This window comes from Schistocerca nitens, unplaced genomic scaffold (genome assembly GCF_023898315.1).
Source record: "Schistocerca nitens isolate TAMUIC-IGC-003100 unplaced genomic scaffold, iqSchNite1.1 HiC_scaffold_385, whole genome shotgun sequence".
Lineage (NCBI taxonomy): Eukaryota > Metazoa > Arthropoda > Insecta > Orthoptera > Acrididae > Schistocerca > Schistocerca nitens.
In genome coordinates this window covers 261200-276202 of record NW_026045919.1, presented here as the reverse complement: position 1 = coordinate 276202, position 15003 = coordinate 261200, and the positions used below count along the sequence as shown (strand labels likewise).

The window sequence follows — 15003 nt, the reverse complement described above, 5'->3', positions numbered from 1 at the left end:
GGCGTCCCGCAAGGTAGCCCTTTATCCATGACCCTTTATGCTCTCTCCCTTCAACCACTCCTCACACGTCTCAACTCGACACTTCGTGGTCTTACGATCTCTGGGGTTACCCAGACAGCAACAGCTTATGCTGATGATTTGGTTGTTTTGCTTCGTTCCGCCGCAGAAGTGCCGCTGTTGAAAATGGAACTAGATAAATTTTCTGCAGCCTCAGGTTCTCGTATTAACCCCCGTAAAAGCAAACTCCTGAATTTGCGGGGCTTTGAACGTGTGGTTATTCCGTGGGTTATGGCTGTTGAACACCATACACATTTAGGTATCTATCTTGAACGGTGTCCTCTTCGTATGGCTGCAAAAAATTGGCAAGTGGCCATTTCCAAGCTTCAAGGTGTTTTATTCGAACACTCATGGCGTTCGATACCGCTACTGCAAAAAAAGCGTGTATTAGACACTTATGTTTTATGTAAAGTATATTACGTTGCTCAGTTGTTTCCGCTTCCCCGAATGCAGGGTGCAAAAATGGTCCAGCTTATTAACAGATATATTTGGCGGGGGCACATTTTTAAATTACGTTGTGATGTTTTTACGAAGCCGCGTCTTGAGGGCGGCTTGTCGTTCACCGATGTCCGTGTCAAGGCTGCTGCCCTTTATGTTAAGCGAACCCTCCATCTTTTATTTTCTGAGTCCCCGACTGTTACTTCGCGATTACTCCATGTCGTTCGTCCTGAGAGCTTGTCACCGCCTATTAACGTAGGGTCTCTAAATGCGAAGCTACGACATGTTCGGGACTTCTACATTGAGATTAGTTACCTGGATCTCCACTTACAACGTCGTCCTGTTTTTACTACGCGAACACTGCTTGCCAAATGGCACAGGTCGTTTTCTTCCAACCCGATTGTTTTGCAGTATCCCCGTTTTAATTGGCGTAACATATGGACGAATATTAGCTTACCCGTTCATTCAGCAACTGTTGCCTCCCTATGGTATAAGGTGGTTAATCAGCTGATTCCTACGAACGTACGACTTCATCGTATAGGTTTATGTGTCTCTCCGCTTTGTCAAACGTGTGGTTGTGTTGATACGCTCCCACACCGATTTACCTGCGCTGACCGTCTTCGCATGTGGTACTGGCTGCGCCGACAATTGGCGTTACTCACCAGGAGTTCGGAATCGGCATTTACAACTGATATCCTCTGCTGGCCGGACACGGTTTTTTATCCCCGGACAAAGAACAACACCATTATGTGGCTTCTTGGCCGTTACATTTTTGCAGTGGTTGATGGTGATGGTCTTTCCGATTTTATTTCGTTTATTGGTTACATGCTTCATGAGTACTGGACGCAAAAATCTTTCCCACATCTTAAGAGGGACTTTGCGAATATGCTTAGTATTGTTTTCGAAAAGCAGGGGATTGGTTAAGTTTCCACTTCTATTGATAATTACTGCGCCAGATGCATTAATGGCACCGGTATAGGGGCATACTGATCTCACTTCATGATACGGAAGACATTCTCGCTAGTTCTTAGTTCTTTTACCTTCCTGCCAAGCTTTTACCTGTTTGGATAGACGACGCATCATGACCCCCGTGTCCACATATAAGTATCATAAGACTCTGAACCAAGGACAATTACTACGTCTTGGTGCGACTGTGCTTCAGTGCAGGGAGGAGGAGACGTCATGGCCAGGCCTCGGGATTCGACCCCTGCCCAACACGCCTCCACCGAGCTGCAAGGAGACAAAAAAAAAGATAAAAAAAAAGTGGTTAAGGCGTTAAAAAAAATGGATAAGGCAAAAAAAAAAATGGATAAGGCATCGGTCTCCTAAACCGGGGATTGTGGGTTCGAGTATAAAAAAAAAAAAAAAAAAAAAAAAGTCGTTAAGGCGTCTGACTTGAAATCAGATTCCCTCTGGGAGCGTAGGTTCGAGTCCTGCCGACTGCGAAAATTTTCTCGCTCTCAGAAGAAGGACGTTCAGCTGCATCCTAGCGGTTGCGTCTCCACTAAACACGTGGATCGCCAGCAATGTGCAGGGTGCAGCGCTACAGTCGCGCCCAGAAGCCACAGCTCATCTCCTCGTCTCACAGCCGTCCACCAGGTGTCAGTGCAAGTGTCACCTCTCTGGGCAGTGCAGATGTGTCCATTTTAGCTTGCAGACGATGACGTGTAGCAATTTATGAGCTAGCGCAAGTCAAATGTTTTACCGTGTGTATCTGCTAGATGCTGCCTCTCACACGCTGGAGAGGCTCACTGCTTCTTGTGTCTCGTTCTTTGCACACGAGTTGCACGTGGCATCGATATAGCACAGGTTTTCTAGCGTCAGCGAAGTCAATATTACATGAATCGAGTCGAAGTGTTTGCTTGTTACGATGATGGAAGCAGAAGAAATGTGTGTGGTACTTCACTGCATCTGCTGCTCGCCTTTCAGCGTCCCTGTGTCTTATCAGATGAAGATGACTGTGAAATTGGCGACGGGGCAGAGGTCAACGAAGACGTGCAAAACAGAGACGTTCAACGTCAGCCGAAATAGCTCAGTTGGGAGAGCGTTAGACTGAAGATCTAAAGGTCCCTGGTTCGATCCCGGGTTTCGGCATGCATTCGTTTTGAAGCTGACGCCAATGGAATTGCTCTGAGTTTGTGATAATGTAACTACCGCCGAGAACAAAAATGACTCCCTCCTGTAGCTGTTCTGGTTGTCCAGTGCATGCCATAAGAGGAACACAGTAGGCAAATGCCTGGGAAGCAAGAAAATAAAAAAAAAGTCCTACCTATTGCGTTCCCTTTTTTGTGTCAGGACGTGAAGAACGTCTCCAACGGAACCGTGAAATGAGCGAAAACGTGGGAAACATTGCATTCGAAATGCTTGTGAATTTTCCAGTTGCCCAGTGAGTGTCGACAGAACACGTAAATCCTCTGCTCCAACGTATGAGACGTAACGATTGCTGCAATTTGTTCTTGCGTCATGTGTCAGCATTCTTCGATAGTCTGTTACGAGCTTAGCACGATAAGTTTGTAGACAGCATCCAGGCGACGTTTTATTAGTTACAGCTCCATGCAGCGAGTGCACAACAGTAAAGGACATGAGTCAATGTGCAGTTGTGTATCGTGGAAGGTTTACAAACGTCTTGTGAGCCCGGATAGCTCAGTCGGTAGAGCATTAGGCTTTTAACCTAAGGGGCCAGGGTTCAAGTCCCTGTCCGGGCGGAAATTTTAATACTTTGGTAGTGATTCGTCTAGTAGAGGTGGAAACACTACGGAAAAGAATGCAACTACGCCGTTTCCTGACACCACAGTGCTTTAAACGGTAGCAGTTGCATGTGTCGGCAGAACTCGCGCTACCGGCAGTCGTGGCCGAGTGGTTAAGGCGTCTGACTCGAAATCAGATTCCCTCTGGGAGCGTAGGTTCGAGTCCTACCGGCTGCGTGCGATTTTGCGTAAAGAGCAGCAAATATTTTCACACACGTGAACGCGGATGCAAACCAATGACGCCACTCTCAACAAGACGAAAATTTAAGAATACTGAGTTTCGCAACGGCCGCTGCTTCCTGTGGCTACCGGTTCACCTCGCACTGACGCTGGGACTGCAGAAAGCCGTCGCAGGCCCACGAGTGCGCTCCCGTCATTTTCTCGCGCCGACGCCGAGTTTGTGAGTACACAGATGTGCTTGGAAGTGTTGGACAGAGCGAACATTCATTTCTTTTTAAGAATCGAAATTCAGTCATTCGAGTGCGGCAAAAGCAATGGTGCAGCGTTTCTTTTGTTAAGATCTCGCAGCTACTTGCAAGTATGTCCACCGCTTAAGACGACAGAAAAGCAGCGTCAGCGGTGCGTCAGTGGGAAGTCGGTGAAGTCGCCATTGGAGCCATGAGCCAGTAATTACGACATGTGAATCACTCGCACACCACGCAGCTGTACGGTAGCTCAGTCGGTAGAGCGTTAGGTTTTCAACCAAAGGGTGTTGGGTTGAAGCCCCTGTCTGGGCGAAAATTAATACACTTTCGTAACGGCTAATGTGCTGGCAATGGAAACACTAGAGAAAAGAGTGAGGCCACGCCGCTTTCTGCCATCGGATTGCTTCTAAAGATGTCACTTTCACTTGTCGGAAGTCGATATTGCCACAGGCAGTCGTGGCCGAGTGGTTAATGGCAGCTGATGGTCGCCGGCTTACCTTACAGAATCAAATAACCCATGAACTTACCTGCTACTATGAGACCTTATATGCTGTGGCTGATTCTGATCCGGTTGATAATGACGAGATTTTAACTGCTATCCCATCAGTTTTAACAGAGGACCATAATACGGAATTTTTAGCTCCTTTTACTGCAGACGAAATTTCAGCTTTTATTGCTTGTTCACCATCTCACAAATCTCCTGGTCCGGATGGCCTTCCTAAGGAGTTTTTTGTTCGCTTTTGGCCTATTATAGGGCCTGTTTTTACGGATATAGTAAATGAAATTTTGAATGGTGGCTCAATTCCAGCCGATTTCAAGAGAGGTACGGTTGTCCTGATACCGAAAGCTGCTGGTTTGAAGACAGCTAGTGACTTTCGTCCTTTAACCCTTTTAAATTTTGATTATAAGACGGCTGCTAGGGCTGTTAATGCACGTCTATCCCTCTTGCTTACACCTGTGATAACTCCTTGTCAAAGCTGCTTTCCGGGGCGCTCCATCTTGACGCCTCTGGCGGGGTATCGTGATATTGTGTCGATTGTCGCTGTCACCAATATTTCCTGTGCGCTTTTATTTGTTGATTTTAGTAAGGCTTTTGATCGTGTGTCCCATTCGTTTTTAGAGCTTCTGCTGCGCCGACTCGGTTTTAATGAAAAGGCGCTGCTGGTACTTAAGAATATGACGACTGGCATTTCTGCTAAGATTGACATTAATGGCCAGCTGACGAAGGTCATTGATATTAAACGTGGCGTCCCGCAAGGTAGCCCTTTATCCATGACCCTTTATGCTCTCTCCCTTCAACCACTCCTCACACGTCTCAACTCGACACTTCGTGGTCTTACGATCTCTGGGGTTACCCAGACAGCAACAGCTTATGCTGATGATTTGGTTGTTTTGCTTCGTTCCGCCGCAGAAGTGCCGCTGTTGAAAATGGAACTAGATAAATTTTCTGCAGCCTCAGGTTCTCGTATTAACCCCCGTAAAAGCAAACTCCTGAATTTGCGGGGCTTTGAACGTGTGGTTATTCCGTGGGTTATGGCTGTTGAACACCATACACATTTAGGTATCTATCTTGAACGGTGTCCTCTTCGTATGGCTGCAAAAAATTGGCAAGTGGCCATTTCCAAGCTTCAAGGTGTTTTATTCGAACACTCATGGCGTTCGATACCGCTACTGCAAAAAAAGCGTGTATTAGACACTTATGTTTTATGTAAAGTATATTACGTTGCTCAGTTGTTTCCGCTTCCCCGAATGCAGGGTGCAAAAATGGTCCAGCTTATTAACAGATATATTTGGCGGGGGCACATTTTTAAATTACGTTGTGATGTTTTTACGAAGCCGCGTCTTGAGGGCGGCTTGTCGTTCACCGATGTCCGTGTCAAGGCTGCTGCCCTTTATGTTAAGCGAACCCTCCATCTTTTATTTTCTGAGTCCCCGACTGTTACTTCGCGATTACTCCATGTCGTTCGTCCTGAGAGCTTGTCACCGCCTATTAACGTAGGGTCTCTAAATGCGAAGCTACGACATGTTCGGGACTTCTACATTGAGATTAGTTACCTGGATCTCCACTTACAACGTCGTCCTGTTTTTACTACGCGAACACTGCTTGCCAAATGGCACAGGTCGTTTTCTTCCAACCCGATTGTTTTGCAGTATCCCCGTTTTAATTGGCGTAACATATGGACGAATATTAGCTTACCCGTTCATTCAGCAACTGTTGCCTCCCTATGGTATAAGGTGGTTAATCAGCTGATTCCTACGAACGTACGACTTCATTGTATAGGTTTATGTGTCTCTCCGCTTTGTCAAACGTGTGGTTGTGTTGATACGCTCCCACACCGATTTACCTGCGCTGACCGTCTTCGCATGTGGTACTGGCTGCGCCGACAATTGGCGTTACTCACCAGGAGTTCGGAATCGGCATTTACAACTGATATCCTCTGCTGGCCGGACACGGTTTTTTATCCCCGGACAAAGAACAACACCATTATGTGGCTTCTTGGCCGTTACATTTTTGCAGTGGTTGATGGTGATGGTCTTTCCGATTTTATTTCGTTTATTGGTTACATGCTTCATGAGTACTGGACGCAAAAATCTTTCCCACATCTTAAGAGGGACTTTGCGAATATGCTTAGTATTGTTTTCGAAAAGCAGGGGATTGGTTAAGTTTCCACTTCTATTGATAATTACTGCGCCAGATGCATTAATGGCACCGGTATAGGGGCATACTGATCTCACTTCATGATACGGAAGACATTCTCGCTAGTTCTTAGTTCTTTTACCTTCCTGCCAAGCTTTTACCTGTTTGGATAGACGACGCATCATGACCCCCGTGTCCACATATAAGTATCATAAGACTCTGAACCAAGGACAATTACTACGTCTTGGTGCGACTGTGCTTCAGTGCAGGGAGGAGGAGACGTCATGGCCAGGCCTCGGGATTCGACCCCTGCCCAACACGCCTCCACCGAGCTGCAAGGAGACAAAAAAAAAGATAAAAAAAAGTGGTTAAGGCGTTAAAAAAAATGGATAAGGCAAAAAAAAAATGGATAAGGCATCGGTCTCCTAAACCGGGGATTGTGGGTTCGAGTATAAAAAAAAAAAAAAAAAAAAAAAGTGGTTAAGGCGTCTGACTTGAAATCAGATTCCCTCTGGGAGCGTAGGTTCGAGTCCTGCCGACTGCGAAAATTTTCTCGCTCTCAGAAGAAGGACGTTCAGCTGCATCCTAGCGGTTGCGTCTCCACTAAACACGTGGATCGCCAGCAATGTGCAGGGTGCAGCGCTACAGTCGCGCCCAGAAGCCACAGCTCATCTCCTCGTCTCACAGCCGTCCACCAGGTGTCAGTGCAAGTGTCACCTCTCTGGGCAGTGCAGATGTGTCCATTTTAGCTTGCAGACGATGACGTGTAGCAATTTATGAGCTAGCGCAAGTCAAATGTTTTACCGTGTGTATCTGCTAGATGCTGCCTCTCACACGCTGGAGAGGCTCACTGCTTCTTGTGTCTCGTTCTTTGCACACGAGTTGCACGTGGCATCGATATAGCACAGGTTTTCTAGCGTCAGCGAAGTCAATATTACATGAATCGAGTCGAAGTGTTTGCTTGTTACGATGATGGAAGCAGAAGAAATGTGTGTGGTACTTCACTGCATCTGCTGCTCGCCTTTCAGCGTCCCTGTGTCTTATCAGATGAAGATGACTGTGAAATTGGCGACGGGGCAGAGGTCAACGAAGACGTGCAAAACAGAGACGTTCAACGTCAGCCGAAATAGCTCAGTTGGGAGAGCGTTAGACTGAAGATCTAAAGGTCCCTGGTTCGATCCCGGGTTTCGGCATGCATTCGTTTTGAAGCTGACGCCAATGGAATTGCTCTGAGTTTGTGATAATGTAACTACCGCCGAGAACAAAAATGACTCCCTCCTGTAGCTGTTCTGGTTGTCCAGTGCATGCCATAAGAGGAACACAGTAGGCAAATGCCTGGGAAGCAAGAAAATAAAAAAAAAGTCCTACCTATTGCGTTCCCTTTTTTGTGTCAGGACGTGAAGAACGTCTCCAACGGAACCGTGAAATGAGCGAAAACGTGGGAAACATTGCATTCGAAATGCTTGTGAATTTTCCAGTTGCCCAGTGAGTGTCGACAGAACACGTAAATCCTCTGCTCCAACGTATGAGACGTAACGATTGCTGCAATTTGTTCTTGCGTCATGTGTCAGCATTCTTCGATAGTCTGTTACGAGCTTAGCACGATAAGTTTGTAGACAGCATCCAGGCGACGTTTTATTAGTTACAGCTCCATGCAGCGAGTGCACAACAGTAAAGGACATGAGTCAATGTGCAGTTGTGTATCGTGGAAGGTTTACAAACGTCTTGTGAGCCCGGATAGCTCAGTCGGTAGAGCATTAGGCTTTTAACCTAAGGGGCCAGGGTTCAAGTCCCTGTCCGGGCGGAAATTTTAATACTTTGGTAGTGATTCGTCTAGTAGAGGTGGAAACACTACGGAAAAGAATGCAACTACGCCGTTTCCTGACACCACAGTGCTTTAAACGGTAGCAGTTGCATGTGTCGGCAGAACTCGCGCTACCGGCAGTCGTGGCCGAGTGGTTAAGGCGTCTGACTCGAAATCAGATTCCCTCTGGGAGCGTAGGTTCGAGTCCTACCGGCTGCGTGCGATTTTGCGTAAAGAGCAGCAAATATTTTCACACACGTGAACGCGGATGCAAACCAATGACGCCACTCTCAACAAGACGAAAATTTAAGAATACTGAGTTTCGCAACGGCCGCTGCTTCCTGTGGCTACCGGTTCACCTCGCACTGACGCTGGGACTGCAGAAAGCCGTCGCAGGCCCACGAGTGCGCTCCCGTCATTTTCTCGCGCCGACGCCGAGTTTGTGAGTACACAGATGTGCTTGGAAGTGTTGGACAGAGCGAACATTCATTTCTTTTTAAGAATCGAAATTCAGTCATTCGAGTGCGGCAAAAGCAATGGTGCAGCGTTTCTTTTGTTAAGATCTCGCAGCTACTTGCAAGTATGTCCACCGCTTAAGACGACAGAAAAGCAGCGTCAGCGGTGCGTCAGTGGGAAGTCGGTGAAGTCGCCATTGGAGCCATAAGCCAGTAATTACGACATGTGAATCACTCGCACACCACGCAGCTGTACGGTAGCTCAGTCGGTAGAGCGTTAGGTTTTCAACCAAAGGGTGTTGGGTTGAAGCCCCTGTCTGGGCGAAAATTAATACACTTTCGTAACGGCTAATGTGCTGGCAATGGAAACACTAGAGAAAAGAGTGAGGCCACGCCGCTTTCTGCCATCGGATTGCTTCTAAAGATGTCACTTTCACTTGTCGGAAGTCGATATTGCCACAGGCAGTCGTGGCCGAGTGGTTAATGGCAGCTGATGGTCGCCGGCTTACCTTACAGAATCAAATAACCCATGAACTTACCTGCTACTATGAGACCTTATATGCTGTGGCTGATTCTGATCCGGTTGATAATGACGAGATTTTAACTGCTATCCCATCAGTTTTAACAGAGGACCATAATACGGAATTTTTAGCTCCTTTTACTGCAGACGAAATTTCAGCTTTTATTGCTTGTTCACCATCTCACAAATCTCCTGGTCCGGATGGCCTTCCTAAGGAGTTTTTTGTTCGCTTTTGGCCTATTATAGGGCCTGTTTTTACGGATATAGTAAATGAAATTTTGAATGGTGGCTCAATTCCAGCCGATTTCAAGAGAGGTACGGTTGTCCTGATACCGAAAGCTGCTGGTTTGAAGACAGCTAGTGACTTTCGTCCTTTAACCCTTTTAAATTTTGATTATAAGACGGCTGCTAGGGCTGTTAATGCACGTCTATCCCTCTTGCTTACACCTGTGATAACTCCTTGTCAAAGCTGCTTTCCGGGGCGCTCCATCTTGACGCCTCTGGCGGGGTATCGTGATATTGTGTCGATTGTCGCTGTCACCAATATTTCCTGTGCGCTTTTATTTGTTGATTTTAGTAAGGCTTTTGATCGTGTGTCCCATTCGTTTTTAGAGCTTCTGCTGCGCCGACTCGGTTTTAATGAAAAGGCGCTGCTGGTACTTAAGAATATGACGACTGGCATTTCTGCTAAGATTGACATTAATGGCCAGCTGACGAAGGTCATTGATATTAAACGTGGCGTCCCGCAAGGTAGCCCTTTATCCATGACCCTTTATGCTCTCTCCCTTCAACCACTCCTCACACGTCTCAACTCGACACTTCGTGGTCTTACGATCTCTGGGGTTACCCAGACAGCAACAGCTTATGCTGATGATTTGGTTGTTTTGCTTCGTTCCGCCGCAGAAGTGCCGCTGTTGAAAATGGAACTAGATAAATTTTCTGCAGCCTCAGGTTCTCGTATTAACCCCCGTAAAAGCAAACTCCTGAATTTGCGGGGCTTTGAACGTGTGGTTATTCCGTGGGTTATGGCTGTTGAACACCATACACATTTAGGTATCTATCTTGAACGGTGTCCTCTTCGTATGGCTGCAAAAAATTGGCAAGTGGCCATTTCCAAGCTTCAAGGTGTTTTATTCGAACACTCATGGCGTTCGATACCGCTACTGCAAAAAAAGCGTGTATTAGACACTTATGTTTTATGTAAAGTATATTACGTTGCTCAGTTGTTTCCGCTTCCCCGAATGCAGGGTGCAAAAATGGTCCAGCTTATTAACAGATATATTTGGCGGGGGCACATTTTTAAATTACGTTGTGATGTTTTTACGAAGCCGCGTCTTGAGGGCGGCTTGTCGTTCACCGATGTCCGTGTCAAGGCTGCTGCCCTTTATGTTAAGCGAACCCTCCATCTTTTATTTTCTGAGTCCCCGACTGTTACTTCGCGATTACTCCATGTCGTTCGTCCTGAGAGCTTGTCACCGCCTATTAACGTAGGGTCTCTAAATGCGAAGCTACGACATGTTCGGGACTTCTACATTGAGATTAGTTACCTGGATCTCCACTTACAACGTCGTCCTGTTTTTACTACGCGAACACTGCTTGCCAAATGGCACAGGTCGTTTTCTTCCAACCCGATTGTTTTGCAGTATCCCCGTTTTAATTGGCGTAACATATGGACGAATATTAGCTTACCCGTTCATTCAGCAACTGTTGCCTCCCTATGGTATAAGGTGGTTAATCAGCTGATTCCTACGAACGTACGACTTCATCGTATAGGTTTATGTGTCTCTCCGCTTTGTCAAACGTGTGGTTGTGTTGATACGCTCCCACACCGATTTACCTGCGCTGACCGTCTTCGCATGTGGGTACTGGCTGCGCCGACAATTGGCGTTACTCACCAGGAGTTCGGAATCGGCATTTACAACTGATATCCTCTGCTGGCCGGACACGGTTTTTTATCCCCGGACAAAGAACAACACCATTATGTGGCTTCTTGGCCGTTACATTTTTGCAGTGGTTGATGGTGATGGTCTTTCCGATTTTATTTCGTTTATTGGTTACATGCTTCATGAGTACTGGACGCAAAAATCTTTCCCACATCTTAAGAGGGACTTTGCGAATATGCTTAGTATTGTTTTCGAAAAGCAGGGGATTGGTTAAGTTTCCACTTCTATTGATAATTACTGCGCCAGATGCATTAATGGCACCGGTATAGGGGCATACTGATCTCACTTCATGATACGGAAGACATTCTCGCTAGTTCTTAGTTCTTTTACCTTCCTGCCAAGCTTTTACCTGTTTGGATAGACGACGCATCATGACCCCCGTGTCCACATATAAGTATCATAAGACTCTGAACCAAGGACAATTACTACGTCTTGGTGCGACTGTGCTTCAGTGCAGGGAGGAGGAGACGTCATGGCCAGGCCTCGGGATTCGACCCCTGCCCAACACGCCTCCACCGAGCTGCAAGGAGACAAAAAAAAAGATAAAAAAAAAGTGGTTAAGGCGTTAAAAAAAATGGATAAGGCAAAAAAAAAAAAATGGATAAGGCATCGGTCTCCTAAACCGGGGATTGTGGGTTCGAGTATAAAAAAAAAAAAAAAAAAAAGTGGTTAAGGCGTCTGACTTGAAATCAGATTCCCTCTGGGAGCGTAGGTTCGAGTCCTGCCGACTGCGAAAATTTTCTCGCTCTCAGAAGAAGGACGTTCAGCTGCATCCTAGCGGTTGCGTCTCCACTAAACACGTGGATCGCCAGCAATGTGCAGGGTGCAGCGCTACAGTCGCGCCCAGAAGCCACAGCTCATCTCCTCGTCTCACAGCCGTCCACCAGGTGTCAGTGCAAGTGTCACCTCTCTGGGCAGTGCAGATGTGTCCATTTTAGCTTGCAGACGATGACGTGTAGCAATTTATGAGCTAGCGCAAGTCAAATGTTTTACCGTGTGTATCTGCTAGATGCTGCCTCTCACACGCTGGAGAGGCTCACTGCTTCTTGTGTCTCGTTCTTTGCACACGAGTTGCACGTGGCATCGATATAGCACAGGTTTTCTAGCGTCAGCGAAGTCAATATTACATGAATCGAGTCGAAGTGTTTGCTTGTTACGATGATGGAAGCAGAAGAAATGTGTGTGGTACTTCACTGCATCTGCTGCTCGCCTTTCAGCGTCCCTGTGTCTTATCAGATGAAGATGACTGTGAAATTGGCGACGGGGCAGAGGTCAACGAAGACGTGCAAAACAGAGACGTTCAACGTCAGCCGAAATAGCTCAGTTGGGAGAGCGTTAGACTGAAGATCTAAAGGTCCCTGGTTCGATCCCGGGTTTCGGCATGCATTCGTTTTGAAGCTGACGCCAATGGAATTGCTCTGAGTTTGTGATAATGTAACTACCGCCGAGAACAAAAATGACTCCCTCCTGTAGCTGTTCTGGTTGTCCAGTGCATGCCATAAGAGGAACACAGTAGGCAAATGCCTGGGAAGCAAGAAAATAAAAAAAAAGTCCTACCTATTGCGTTCCCTTTTTTGTGTCAGGACGTGAAGAACGTCTCCAACGGAACCGTGAAATGAGCGAAAACGTGGGAAACATTGCATTCGAAATGCTTGTGAATTTTCCAGTTGCCCAGTGAGTGTCGACAGAACACGTAAATCCTCTGCTCCAACGTATGAGACGTAACGATTGCTGCAATTTGTTCTTGCGTCATGTGTCAGCATTCTTCGATAGTCTGTTACGAGCTTAGCACGATAAGTTTGTAGACAGCATCCAGGCGACGTTTTATTAGTTACAGCTCCATGCAGCGAGTGCACAACAGTAAAGGACATGAGTCAATGTGCAGTTGTGTATCGTGGAAGGTTTACAAACGTCTTGTGAGCCCGGATAGCTCAGTCGGTAGAGCATTAGGCTTTTAACCTAAGGGTCCAGGGTTCAAGTCCCTGTCCGGGCGGAAATTTTAATACTTTGGTAGTGATTCGTCTAGTAGAGGTGGAAACACTACGGAAAAGAATGCAACTACGCCGTTTCCTGACACCACAGTGCTTTAAACGGTAGCAGTTGCATGTGTCGGCAGAACTCGCGCTACCGGCAGTCGTGGCCGAGTGGTTAAGGCGTCTGACTCGAAATCAGATTCCCTCTGGGAGCGTAGGTTCGAGTCCTACCGGCTGCGTGCGATTTTGCGTAAAGAGCAGCAAATATTTTCACACACGTGAACGCGGATGCAAACCAATGACGCCACTCTCAACAAGACGAAAATTTAAGAATACTGAGTTTCGCAACGGCCGCTGCTTCCTGTGGCTACCGGTTCACCTCGCACTGACGCTGGGACTGCAGAAAGCCGTCGCAGGCCCACGAGTGCGCTCCCGTCATTTTCTCGCGCCGACGCCGAGTTTGTGAGTACACAGATGTGCTTGGAAGTGTTGGACAGAGCGAACATTCATTTCTTTTTAAGAATCGAAATTCAGTCATTCGAGTGCGGCAAAAGCAATGGTGCAGCGTTTCTTTTGTTAAGATCTCGCAGCTACTTGCAAGTATGTCCACCGCTTAAGACGACAGAAAAGCAGCGTCAGCGGTGCGTCAGTGGGAAGTCGGTGAAGTCGCCATTGGAGCCATAAGCCAGTAATTACGACATGTGAATCACTCGCACACCACGCAGCTGTACGGTAGCTCAGTCGGTAGAGCGTTAGGTTTTCAACCAAAGGGTGTTGGGTTGAAGCCCCTGTCTGGGCGAAAATTAATACACTTTCGTAACGGCTAATGTGCTGGCAATGGAAACACTAGAGAAAAGAGTGAGGCCACGCCGCTTTCTGCCATCGGATTGCTTCTAAAGATGTCACTTTCACTTGTCGGAAGTCGATATTGCCACAGGCAGTCGTGGCCGAGTGGTTAATGGCAGCTGATGGTCGCCGGCTTACCTTACAGAATCAAATAACCCATGAACTTACCTGCTACTATGAGACCTTATATGCTGTGGCTGATTCTGATCCGGTTGATAATGACGAGATTTTAACTGCTATCCCATCAGTTTTAACAGAGGACCATAATACGGAATTTTTAGCTCCTTTTACTGCAGACGAAATTTCAGCTTTTATTGCTTGTTCACCATCTCACAAATCTCCTGGTCCGGATGGCCTTCCTAAGGAGTTTTTTGTTCGCTTTTGGCCTATTATAGGGCCTGTTTTTACGGATATAGTAAATGAAATTTTGAATGGTGGCTCAATTCCAGCCGATTTCAAGAGAGGTACGGTTGTCCTGATACCGAAAGCTGCTGGTTTGAAGACAGCTAGTGACTTTCGTCCTTTAACCCTTTTAAATTTTGATTATAAGACGGCTGCTAGGGCTGTTAATGCACGTCTATCCCTCTTGCTTACACCTGTGATAACTCCTTGTCAAAGCTGCTTTCCGGGGCGCTCCATCTTGACGCCTCTGGCGGGGTATCGTGATATTGTGTCGATTGTCGCTGTCACCAATATTTCCTGTGCGCTTTTATTTGTTGATTTTAGTAAGGCTTTTGATCGTGTGTCCCATTCGTTTTTAGAGCTTCTGCTGCGCCGACTCGGTTTTAATGAAAAGGCGCTGCTGGTACTTAAGAATATGACGACTGGCATTTCTGCTAAGATTGACATTAATGGCCAGCTGACGAAGGTCATTGATATTAAACGTGGCGTCCCGCAAGGTAGCCCTTTATCCATGACCCTTTATGCTCTCTCCCTTCAACCACTCCTCACACGTCTCAACTCGACACTTCGTGGTCTTACGATCTCTGGGGTTACCCAGACAGCAACAGCTTATGCTGATGATTTGGTTGTTTTGCTTCGTTCCGCCGCAGAAGTGCCGCTGTTGAAAATGGAACTAGATAAATTTTCTGCAGCCTCAGGTTCTCGTATTAACCCCCGTAAAAGCAAACTCCTGAATTTGCGGGGCTTTGAACGTG

The 15003-nt window shown here is 46.9% G+C and overlaps 9 non-coding genes across 9 annotated transcripts; all 9 read left to right on the top strand.

Annotated features, from left to right (window-relative positions):
• Nucleotides 1–2516: 2516 nt before the first annotated feature.
• Trnaf-gaa (transfer RNA phenylalanine (anticodon GAA)) lies at nt 2517–2589 on the top strand. Its single transcript has one exon. It is a non-coding gene; the product is annotated as a tRNA-Phe (tRNA).
• Nucleotides 2590–3127: 538 nt separating this feature from the next.
• Trnak-uuu (transfer RNA lysine (anticodon UUU)) lies at nt 3128–3200 on the top strand. Its single transcript has one exon. It is a non-coding gene; the product is annotated as a tRNA-Lys (tRNA).
• A 137-nt stretch (nt 3201–3337) lies between these two features.
• On the top strand, nt 3338–3419 carry Trnas-cga (transfer RNA serine (anticodon CGA)). The gene has a single exon. It is a non-coding gene; the product is annotated as a tRNA-Ser (tRNA).
• A 4006-nt stretch (nt 3420–7425) lies between these two features.
• Nucleotides 7426–7498, top strand: Trnaf-gaa (transfer RNA phenylalanine (anticodon GAA)). Its single transcript has one exon. It is a non-coding gene; the product is annotated as a tRNA-Phe (tRNA).
• Nucleotides 7499–8036: 538 nt separating this feature from the next.
• Trnak-uuu (transfer RNA lysine (anticodon UUU)) lies at nt 8037–8109 on the top strand. Its single transcript has one exon. It is a non-coding gene; the product is annotated as a tRNA-Lys (tRNA).
• A 137-nt stretch (nt 8110–8246) lies between these two features.
• Trnas-cga (transfer RNA serine (anticodon CGA)) lies at nt 8247–8328 on the top strand. The gene has a single exon. It is a non-coding gene; the product is annotated as a tRNA-Ser (tRNA).
• A 4008-nt stretch (nt 8329–12336) lies between these two features.
• Nucleotides 12337–12409, top strand: Trnaf-gaa (transfer RNA phenylalanine (anticodon GAA)). The gene has a single exon. It is a non-coding gene; the product is annotated as a tRNA-Phe (tRNA).
• Nucleotides 12410–12947: 538 nt separating this feature from the next.
• Nucleotides 12948–13020, top strand: Trnak-uuu (transfer RNA lysine (anticodon UUU)). The gene has a single exon. It is a non-coding gene; the product is annotated as a tRNA-Lys (tRNA).
• Nucleotides 13021–13157: 137 nt separating this feature from the next.
• Trnas-cga (transfer RNA serine (anticodon CGA)) lies at nt 13158–13239 on the top strand. Its single transcript has one exon. It is a non-coding gene; the product is annotated as a tRNA-Ser (tRNA).
• The last annotated feature ends 1764 nt before the right edge of the window (nt 13240–15003 follow it).